Below are 10026 nucleotides of genomic sequence, written 5' to 3'. Positions count from 1 at the left end.
TCGGTCACTCAATCTATTCGGTGCATAAATGCAAACTACACGCACAGGATTTCCAAAAGTGTTAATATCACAAACAATCATGCGGCCGCTTTCACAAGATAACACTGACTCGACAATGCCAACGCTTTTGCGGATAAATATAGCACAGCCTCCAGACCTTCCAACTGCGTGACTTACACATACATTATATCTTTCACGAAATACTTGAACCATTCGATCAGTTAGTTCTTCGCTTGCAATTTTGGTCTCCTGGACCGCTAAAAAATCCATTTCATTTTCTAACATAATACGACTTAGTTGCATTAGGCCACGTGGACGTACTTCAACCTGCACTGTTGTCTAGGTGGTGACGTTGTCGATGCGTTGAACTTATCGTTCTCTTTCTTTTTTGTTATGTTTGGTCTATCTTAGTAAAGGTCGAAAACAACTTGGCATCCATTATCCAAAATTTGGAACTATGGACCATCATTTTCGTTTTCTAATAATTGGCGTACACAGAACTGGTGCAGTCTTGCAGCGCCATCTGTACGCAGAGGCTGTAAGGCTAGGGTAACGTAAAAAAAGCCGTCCGCGACAGGACTCGAACCTGCAATCTTCTGATCCAAAGTCAGACGCCTTATAAATTAGGCCACGTGGACGTACTTCAACCTGCACTCTTGTCTAGGTGGTGACGTTGTCGATGCGTTGAACTTATCGTTCTCTTTCTTTTTTGTTATCTTTGGTCTATCTTAGTAAAGGTCGAAAACAACTTGGCATCCATTATCCAAAATTTGGAACTATGGACCATCATTTTCGTTTTCTAATAATTGGCGTACACAGAACTGGTGCAGTCTTGCAGCGCCATCTGTACGCAGAGGCTGTAAGGCTAGGGTAACGTAAGAAAAAAGTCGTCCGCGACAGGACTCGAACCTGCAATCTTCTGATCCGAAGTCAGACGCCTTATCCATTAGACCACGCGGACGTACTTCAACCTGCACTCTTGTCTAGGTGGTGACGTTGTCGATGCGTTGAACTTATCGTTCTCTTTCTTTTTTGTTATGTTTGGTCTATCTTAGTAAAGGTCGAAAACAACTTGGCATCCATTATCCAAAATTTGGAACTATGGACCATCATTTTCGTTTTCTAATAATTGGCGTACACAGAACTGGTGCAGTCTTGCAGCGCCATCTGTACGCAGAGGCTGTAAGGCTAGGGTAACGTAAAAAAAGTCGTCCGCGACAGGACTCGAACCTGCAATCTTCTGATCCGAAGTCAGACGCCTTATAAATTAGGCCACGTGGACGTACTTCAACCTGCACTCTTGTCTAGGTGGTGACGTTGTCGATGCGTTGAACTTATCGTTCTCTTTCTTTTTTGTTATGTTTGGTCTATCTTAGTAAAGGTCGAAAACAACTTGGCATCCATTATCCAAAATTTGGAACTATGGACCATCATTTTCGTTTTCTAATAATTGGCGTACACAGAACTGGATGGATGGATGGATGCTATGAGCGTCCCCTTTATAACGGGGCGGTGACATGTCTGCCACCAGGCTCGAAGGATAAAAAAAGAAAAAAAAAGAAAAAAGAAACTTCCTTGTTTCATATGTTGTCCTAATGCCTTATCTACATTGATTAAATCTATGTTATTATAACAAAAAATATAAATTCACAGTCCATCTCTCTGCCTCTTAAGGCAGAATAACCTTTTTTCCCCCAATTATTTATTTTTGTACTTTATCTCTACTTTTCTGCCACCAATACTCTAACCGTCTCTTACTTATTTCTATCGCGGGCGTGTTCAGCTTTCCATTGTTGTCCCTAAAACCCAAGGCTTCATGTAGACTCGTGCCCACACGTATACCTGGGTGAATATCGCCACATTCAATCAGTACATGTTCCATCGTTTCCTTAGTTCCCCCGCAGCATGTACATAGTTCTTCTTCGTTACTGAATCTCGCTTATAACTACGCGTTCTCAGGCAGCCCGACCTTGCTTCAAACAGTAAAGCGCTTCCCCTTGAATTATCATAAAACCTTTCCCTCCTTATTTCGTTTTTTCCTTTTCGGTAGTTACTCAGAGCCGGCTTCTTTTCCATCGCTGTCATCCAATAAGTCTTCTCCGCCTCTCTGACCTTCCGCTTATGCTCCTTGTTGCCATATCGCCCGCACTGCCAGCCGTATATTTACTGGTGAGCCTCCTAGTTCTTTTCTCCACTGCGTGTCAACGCTTTTTCTATACAAATACCTGAAAACCTTCTCTGCCCATCTACTCTTCTTCATTTCCTCAGCCTCTCTTCGAATCTCATTTTGCTCTGCGCTTCCCTCACTTCAAAGCCTGTCCATCCCATATCACCCTTCACCGCCTCATTTGTCGTCTTCCCGTGAGCGCCCAAGGCGAGGCGGCCCACCGTCCTTTGATTTACATCCATTCCTGATTGCACTCTGACTTCATGCACACCACTGAGTTCCCAAATGTAAGCCCCGGAACCATCACACCCTTCCACAGCCCTCGAAGCACCTCGTACCTATTGTATCCCCATAAAGCTCTGTGCTTCATAATTGCAGCATTCCTCTTTCCCTTTGCTACCGATGCTTTCTCTTGTACCTCCATATATCTATCCCCCTCATTTACCCATACTCCGAGGTACTTGTACTCGCTTACCCTCGGTATTTTTTGGCCCTGTATTAAGACCGTATGGTCTCCGTGATCATTGAATATCATCATCCACATTTTGTTGCACTAAATCCTAGTCCTAGAGCCTCACACTCCCTTCCGCATATATCTGCAGTCGCTGTATATCATCTTGACTGTCCGCAAATCAGACAATATCATCAGCATAAAATAGACCTGGAAGCTTCTGCTCAACCATCGCTCCGACCTGTTTGTGTGACAAATTAAATCCAATGTTGCTACCTTCTAGCGCTTTTTCCATCCTCACCATGTACAGCATGAATAACAGCGGGGACAAAGGACATCCCTGTCTCAGCCCCTTGCTAATTTCAACGCTGTCCTTGCTACTTATTCCTTCCCATTCTATACAAACTGTATTTTCTCGGTATATTTCCCTCAAAATCTGTATACAGTCGTCCCCTATGCCCACTTCTTTCAATATCCCACAAAATTCCTGATTAACGTTGTTCATACGCCCCGGTGATATCTAGATAAGCTACGTATAAGGGCCTGTTTTCTATTTTCGATATTTCTATACACTGGGTAAGAACAAACAGATTATCGTCTAACCGCCTGTCGATTCGAAATCCATTCTGAAGTTCTCCCAAATATCATTTTGTTCTACCCACGCTTCTATTTTTAATTTTACTGCCTGCATCGCCAACCTGTATAGCACCGATGTAATGGTTAGTGGTCTATATGAGCGAATGTTATCCCTTTCTCCCCTGCCTTTACAGATTAAGTTCATTCTACTTTTTCGCCAACTGTCTGGTATTTCCCTCTCCTGTAAGCACTTTTCTACGGCTTTCAGCAGTGCTTCTTTAGTGTTATGTCCGAGTTCGTTAATGAGGCTGACGGGAACCCCATGTAAGCCCGGAGTAGTGCGCTTAGGAATTTTTCCTTCGGCCTTCTTCCAATTGAAATTCTCTAGTACGACGTCTTCGTCAGTTGCATTCCTTTGCGTACTTTTACTCACCGGGGGAATCCCCTGGGTGACCTTTTTAAACGAATCGGCTGTTATCTTCGGATGTAACCTAGCGCTTCGTACCCTTCCAATGGATTTCCTCCTTCATCTACCAAACGTTGTTGCATTGTGACAGACTTCCTACCTAGCGCTTTTAGGTGGCTCCAAAATATCCTAGGCGCGGCCTTCTTCTTTTCGCGAATCTCTGTCATCCAGCGTTCACTTTCATCTTTAATTTTTGCCACGACTAATTTCTGCACAATGGATTTTTGCTCTAAATATATTTCCCATATTGGTTGACTTCGTCCTGTGGCCGCTTCTCCTTGTTGCCTGTCTGTGCTCTCGTGATGCCTCACGTCGCTTCTCGATCGCCTCCCGGATTTCTTGTTCCACCAACTTTTGGCTTTCTCTTCCTTTCCAACAAATAGTTTTTCTTCTCTTTTTCCAGTTCTTTCTTGATTACATGTAGCAGCTCACTATACTTCCAGTCTTGCCTGGTAGTTGGTCTACTTTTTCCTCGACTCTTGCGGCTATATTTGTTATTTGTTTGTCATTAGATACAGCTGCCAAATTTGATTCTACGTTCTTATTTTGAGTTTTTGATATCCCATTTGTAATATTATGCGTTTATGATCACTACCCAAGCTGTTAATGCCGTCCTCGTCTATTCTCACCTCTCTAAGTTGTCATATATTCCTTCTGTCATGAGACAGTAATCCAATGCTCGATTGCCTGTTTCCGACTTCCCACGTGATCTGCCCCTCACACTTAGGCCCCACGTTAACTATCTCAAGACTATGTTGCTCGCAGAGATCTAGCAATAACTTGCCATTGGTGTCTGAATATCCGTCAAGGTCATGAATGTGAGCGTTCATGTCCCCTAGAAGGATTATTTCGGCATCATGACCAAATTCTTTAATATCGGTGCTTATGCATTTCACTATCTCCAGATTCTTTTCTCTGCAGTTATTCCCCGTCCACAAGTAAGCTACACCTAGCCACGTTTTCTTTCCACCTACTGTGCCCGAAACCCATATGTGCTCTGAACACGTTTGTTTCACTCTCTCCCATTTTGTTCTGCTATGAATTAGCATTCCAACCCCCCCACCTCTCCTTTCTGATGTGATCCTGTTACATCCTTCCCAAACATAATTTTCAATTACATCCTTCCCAAACATAATTTTCAAACTGGTGCAGTCTTGCAGCGCCATCTGTACGCAGAGGCTGTAAGGCTAGGGTAACGTAAAAAAAAAAGTTGTCCGCGACAGGACTCGAACCTGCAATCTTCTGATCCGAAGTCAGACGCCTTATCCATTAGGCCACACGGACGTACTTCAACCTGCACTGTTGTCTAGGTGGTGACGTTGTCGATGCGTTGAACTTATCGTTCTCTTTCTTTTTTGTTTTTGTTATGTTTGGTCTATCTTAGTAAAGGTCGAAAACAACTTGGCATCCATTACCCAAATTTGGAACTATGGACCATCATTTTCGTTTTCTAATAATTGGCGTACACAGAACTGGTGCAGTCTTGCAGCGCCATCTGTACGCAGAGGCTGTAAGGCTAGGGTAACGTAAAAAAAAAGTCGTCCGCGACAGGACTCGAACCTGCAATCTTCTGATCCGAAGTCAGACGCCTTATCCATTAGGTCACGCGGACGTACTTCAACCTGCACTGTTGTCTAGGTGGTGACGTTGTCGATGCGTTGAACTTATCGTTCTAAGAAGAAGAAGAAGAAATGATTTTATTCATTCGAAAAAGATAATACATAGGAAAAATAATATACAGAAGGAGGTCCCAAAGCTCTAGGCTGCAAGGGGACCTCCTGTGCTGGTTAAACAAAAGAAACAAATCATGTAAAGCAACTCTTTCTTTTTGTATGTTTGGTCTATCTTAGTAAAAGGTCGAAAACAACTTGGCATTCATTATCAAAAATTTAGAACTATGGACCATCATTTTCGTTTTCTAATAATTGGCGTACACAGAACTGGATGGATGGATGGATGCCATGAGCGTCCCCTTTATAACGGGGCGGTGACATGTCTGCCACCATGCTCGAAGAAAAAAGAAAAAACTTCCTTGTTTGATGCTGGCCTGATACCTTATCTACATTGATTAAAATCTATGTTATATACCAAAAAATTATAAATTCACGGTCTATCTGTCCTGCCTCTTAAGGCAGAATAACCTTATTTTTTTCCCATTATTTATTTTTGTACTTTATCTCTACTTTTCTGCCACCAATACTCTAACCGTCTCTTACTTATTTCTATCGCGGACGTGTTCAGCTTTCCATTGTTGTCCCTAAAACCCAAGGCTTCATGTAGACTCGTGCCCACACGTACACCTGGGTGAATGTCGCCCATTCAATCAGTACATGTTCCATCGTTTCCTTAGTTCCCCCGCAGCATGTACATTGTTCTTCTTCGTTACTGAATCTCGCTTTATAACTACGCGTTCTAAGGCAGCCCGACCTTGCTTCAAACAGTAAAGCGCTTCCCCTTGAATTATCATAAAACCTTTCCTTCCTTATTTCATTTTTCCCTTTCGGTAGTTACTCAGAACCGGCTTCTTTTCCATCGCTGTCATCCAATAAGTCCTCTCCGCCTCTCTGACCTTCCGCTTAATGCTCCTTGTTGCCATATCGCCCGCACTGCTAGCCGTATATTTACTGGTGAGCCTCCTAGTTCTTTTTCTCCACTGCGTGTCAACGCTTTTTCTATACAAATACCTGAAAACCTTCTCTGCCCATCTACTCTTCTTCATTTTCCTCAGCCTCTCTTCGAATCTAATTTTGCTCTGAGCTTCCCTCACTTCAAAGCCTGTCCATCCCATATCTCCCTTTACAGCCTCATTTGTCGTCTTCCCGTGAGCGCCAAACGCGAGGCGGCCCACCGCCCTTTGATTTACATCCATTCCCGATTGTACCTCTGACTTCATGCATACCACTGAGTTCCCAAATGTAAGCCCCGGGACCATCACACCCTTCCACAGCCCTCGAAGCACCTAGTACCTATTGTATCCCCATAAAGCTCTGTGCTTCATAATTGCAGCATTCCTCTTTCCCTTTGCTACCGGTGCTTTCTCTTGTACCTCCATATATCTATCCCCCTCATTTACCCATACTCCGAGGTACTTGTACTCGCTTACCCTCGGTATTATTTGGGCCTGTATGAAGACCGCATGGTCTTCGTGATCATTGAATACCACCAATCCACATTTTGTTGCACTAAATCCTAGTCCTAAGGCCTCACATTCCCTTCCGCATATATCTGCCAGTCGCTGTATATCATCTTGACTGTCCGCAAATCAGACAATATCATCAGCATAAAATAGACCTGGAAGCTTCTGCTCAACCATCGCTCCGACCTGTTTGTGTGACAAATTAAATCCAATGTTGCTACCTTCTAGCGCTTTTTCCATCCTCACCATGTACAGCATGAATAACAGCGGGGACAAAGGACATCCCTGTCTCAGCCCCTTGCTAATTTCAACGCTGTCCTTGCTACTTATTCCTTCCCATTCTATACAAACTGTATTTTCTCGGTATATTTCCCTCAAAATCTGTATACAGTCGTCCCCTATGCCCACTTCTTTCAATATATCCCACAAAATTTCCTGATTAACGTTGTCATACGCCCCGGTGATATCTAGATAAGCTACGTATAAGGGCCTGTTTTCTATTTTCGATATTTCTATACACTGGGTAAGAACAAACAGATTATCGTCTAACCGCCTGTCGATTCGAAATCCATTCTGAAGTTCTCCCAAAATATCATTTTGTTCTACCCACGCTTCTATTTTTAATTTTACTGCCTGCATCGCCAACCTGTATAGCACCGATGTAATGGTTAGTGGTCTATATGAGCGAATGTTATCCCTTTCTCCCCTGCCTTTACAGATTAAGTTCATTCTACTTTTTCGCCAACTGTCTGGTATTTCCCTCTCCTGTAAGCACTTTTCTACGGCTTTCAGCAGTGCTTCTTTAGTGTTATGTCCGAGTTCGTTAATGAGGCTGACGGGAACCCCATGTAAGCCCGGAGTAGTGCGCTTAGGAATTTTTCCTTCGGCCTTCTTCCAATTGAAATTCTCTAGTACGACGTCTTCGTCAGTTGCATTCCTTTGCGTACTTTTACTCACCGGGGGAATCCCCTGGGTGACCTTTTTAAACGAATCGGCTGTTATCTTCGGATGTAACCTAGCGCTTCGTACCCTTCCAATGGATTTCCTCCTTCATCTACCAAACGTTGTTGCATTGTGACAGACTTCCTACCTAGCGCTTTTAGGTGGCTCCAAAATATCCTAGGCGCGGCCTTCTTCTTTTCGCGAATCTCTGTCATCCAGCGTTCACTTTCATCTTTAATTTTTGCCACGACTAATTTCTGCACAATGGATTTTTGCTCTAAATATATTTCCCATATTTGGTTGACTTCGTCCTGTGGCCGCTTCTCCTTTTTTGCCTGTCTGTGCTCTCGTGATGCCTCACGTCGCTTCTCGATCGCCTCCCGGATTTCTTTGTTCCACCAACTTTTTGGCTTTCTCTTTCCTTTCCAACAAATAGTTTTCTTCTCTTTTTCCAGTTCTTTCGTGATTACATGTAGCAGCTCACTATACTTCCAGTCTTTGCCTGGTAGTTGGTCTACTTTTTCCTCGACTCTTGCGGCTATATTTGTTATTTGTTTGTCATTTAGATACAAGCTGCCAAAATTTGATTCTACGTTCTTATTTTGAGTTTTATATCCCATTTGTAATATTATGCGTTTATGATCACTACCCAAGCTGTTAATGCCTTCCTCGTCTATTCTCACCTCTCTAAGTTTGTCATATGTTCCTTCTGTCATGAGACAATAATCAATGCTCGATTGCCTGTTTCCGACTTCCCACGTGATCTGCCCCTCACACTTAGGCCCCACGTTAACTATCTCAAGACTATGTTGCTCGCAGAGATCTAGCAATAACTTGCCATTGGTGTCTGAATATCCGTCAAGGTCATGAATGTGAGCGTTCATGTCCCCTAGAAGGATTATTTCGGCATCATGACCAAATTCTTTAATATCGGTGCTTATGCATTTCACTATCTCCAGATTCTTTTCTCTGCAGTTATTCCCCGTCCACAAGTAAGCTACACCTAGCCACATTTTCTTTCCACCTACTGTGCCCGAAACCCAGAGGTGCTCTGAACACGTCTGTTTCACTCTATCCCATTTTGTTCTGCTATGAATTAGCATTCCAACACCCCCACCTGTCCTTTCTGATGTGATCCTGTTACATCCTTCCCAAATATAATTGTCAATATGTGGTGGCTCTTCCAAGTCTCTAAGGTGTGTTTCTGTAACCGCATAAACATCTATCTGTTCCTTGTTTAACTGTCCCTCAATTTCTAACCATTTTGCCTTTTTTCTGCCACCCTGCATGTTAATGTTACTAATTGCAACACGCGCCTTCTCCCTTCTTTTACCTTTTCTCTGGTTTTTCGCTATACTGCCTGTCAAAGAGTCCCCCTGGTTGTTTTCCTCATTACAAGCTACCCTGGGCACCGAAGGGCCCGCGTGCCCCCCAAAAAAAGCTACTGCGCGTCCCGCAAGTCGCCAACCCACCTCATGACCAAGCCTCCTATCGAAGTGTATTCCGTCTCTTCGAAAACCACCCCACCTGTGCACCTGTCTGTTTATTTCCACTACCTCGATGCCTTTCTCTCGACTCATCTGCCATATCTCTTTGTTTGCGTCAACAACCGCTCTTTGCAGATTGCCGTCACGCACCGGTATCTCCGGTATTGTGTATACCACTATCTGCACCTGAGGGGAAATGACGCACATGTCATCGACCCCTTTCGCCAATGTGGTCGCTAGTTCGGCTGATTCTTCATTCAAGACGTCGTTTAGACCTCCCGCGATTATCACGAGGTTACGTCCATTAGCCTTAGTTGCGAGTTTTCAGCTAGCTTGTCTCATCACTGATCCCAGCCTATGTCCCGGGAACTTCCCTATTAAAACTCGTTTGTCGCCTCTCACCCTTTCCTTGACTGCTTCTGCGCATCTAACTAAATTCGAGTCCCCGGCGATTATCACGTGCTCCAACTTTTCTACTGTACTGTCCCGCACCTGGCCACTGCCTCGGTTACTAGCGCGTGTCACTGTTGCTGTATTGTCCCCTCCCCTTCCCAAAACTACTTCGCGGAAGCTGGGTCCTGTGACCCTTGCACCTGTCTTTTCCAAACCTGTTTCCCCCTTCGCGTCTACCACTGTGGGGGTACTGTGGGGGTCGATGCCCCGCTGTTCCCGCTATCGCTTGCTTCATTGTTCACCATGACTACCTTTGTTAACCCCTCCTCGGCTGATTTAAGCCTTTCCCCCATAGCCATCGTTTTTTCCCGCTCTGTCGCCAACGCATTCTCCAGCTCGGCGATTCTT

The 10026-nt window shown here is 44.1% G+C and overlaps 5 non-coding genes across 5 annotated transcripts; all 5 read right to left on the bottom strand.

Moving 5' to 3' along the window:
- Positions 1-565: 565 nt before the first annotated feature.
- Positions 566-638, bottom strand: Trnaq-uug (transfer RNA glutamine (anticodon UUG)). Its single transcript has one exon. It is a non-coding gene; the product is annotated as a tRNA-Gln (tRNA).
- Positions 639-888: 250 nt separating this feature from the next.
- Positions 889-961, bottom strand: Trnar-ucg (transfer RNA arginine (anticodon UCG)). The gene has a single exon. It is a non-coding gene; the product is annotated as a tRNA-Arg (tRNA).
- A 248-nt stretch (positions 962-1209) lies between these two features.
- Trnar-ucg (transfer RNA arginine (anticodon UCG)) lies at positions 1210-1282 on the bottom strand. The gene has a single exon. It is a non-coding gene; the product is annotated as a tRNA-Arg (tRNA).
- A 3589-nt stretch (positions 1283-4871) lies between these two features.
- On the bottom strand, positions 4872-4944 carry Trnar-ucg (transfer RNA arginine (anticodon UCG)). The gene has a single exon. It is a non-coding gene; the product is annotated as a tRNA-Arg (tRNA).
- A 255-nt stretch (positions 4945-5199) lies between these two features.
- On the bottom strand, positions 5200-5272 carry Trnar-ucg (transfer RNA arginine (anticodon UCG)). Its single transcript has one exon. It is a non-coding gene; the product is annotated as a tRNA-Arg (tRNA).
- Between the last annotated feature and the right edge of the window lie 4754 nt (positions 5273-10026).

Source organism: Rhipicephalus sanguineus, unplaced genomic scaffold (genome assembly GCF_013339695.2).
Source record: "Rhipicephalus sanguineus isolate Rsan-2018 unplaced genomic scaffold, BIME_Rsan_1.4 Seq541, whole genome shotgun sequence".
NCBI classification, from domain to species: Eukaryota; Metazoa; Arthropoda; class Arachnida; order Ixodida; family Ixodidae; genus Rhipicephalus; species Rhipicephalus sanguineus.
This window is presented reverse-complemented; position numbering and strand designations above follow the sequence as displayed.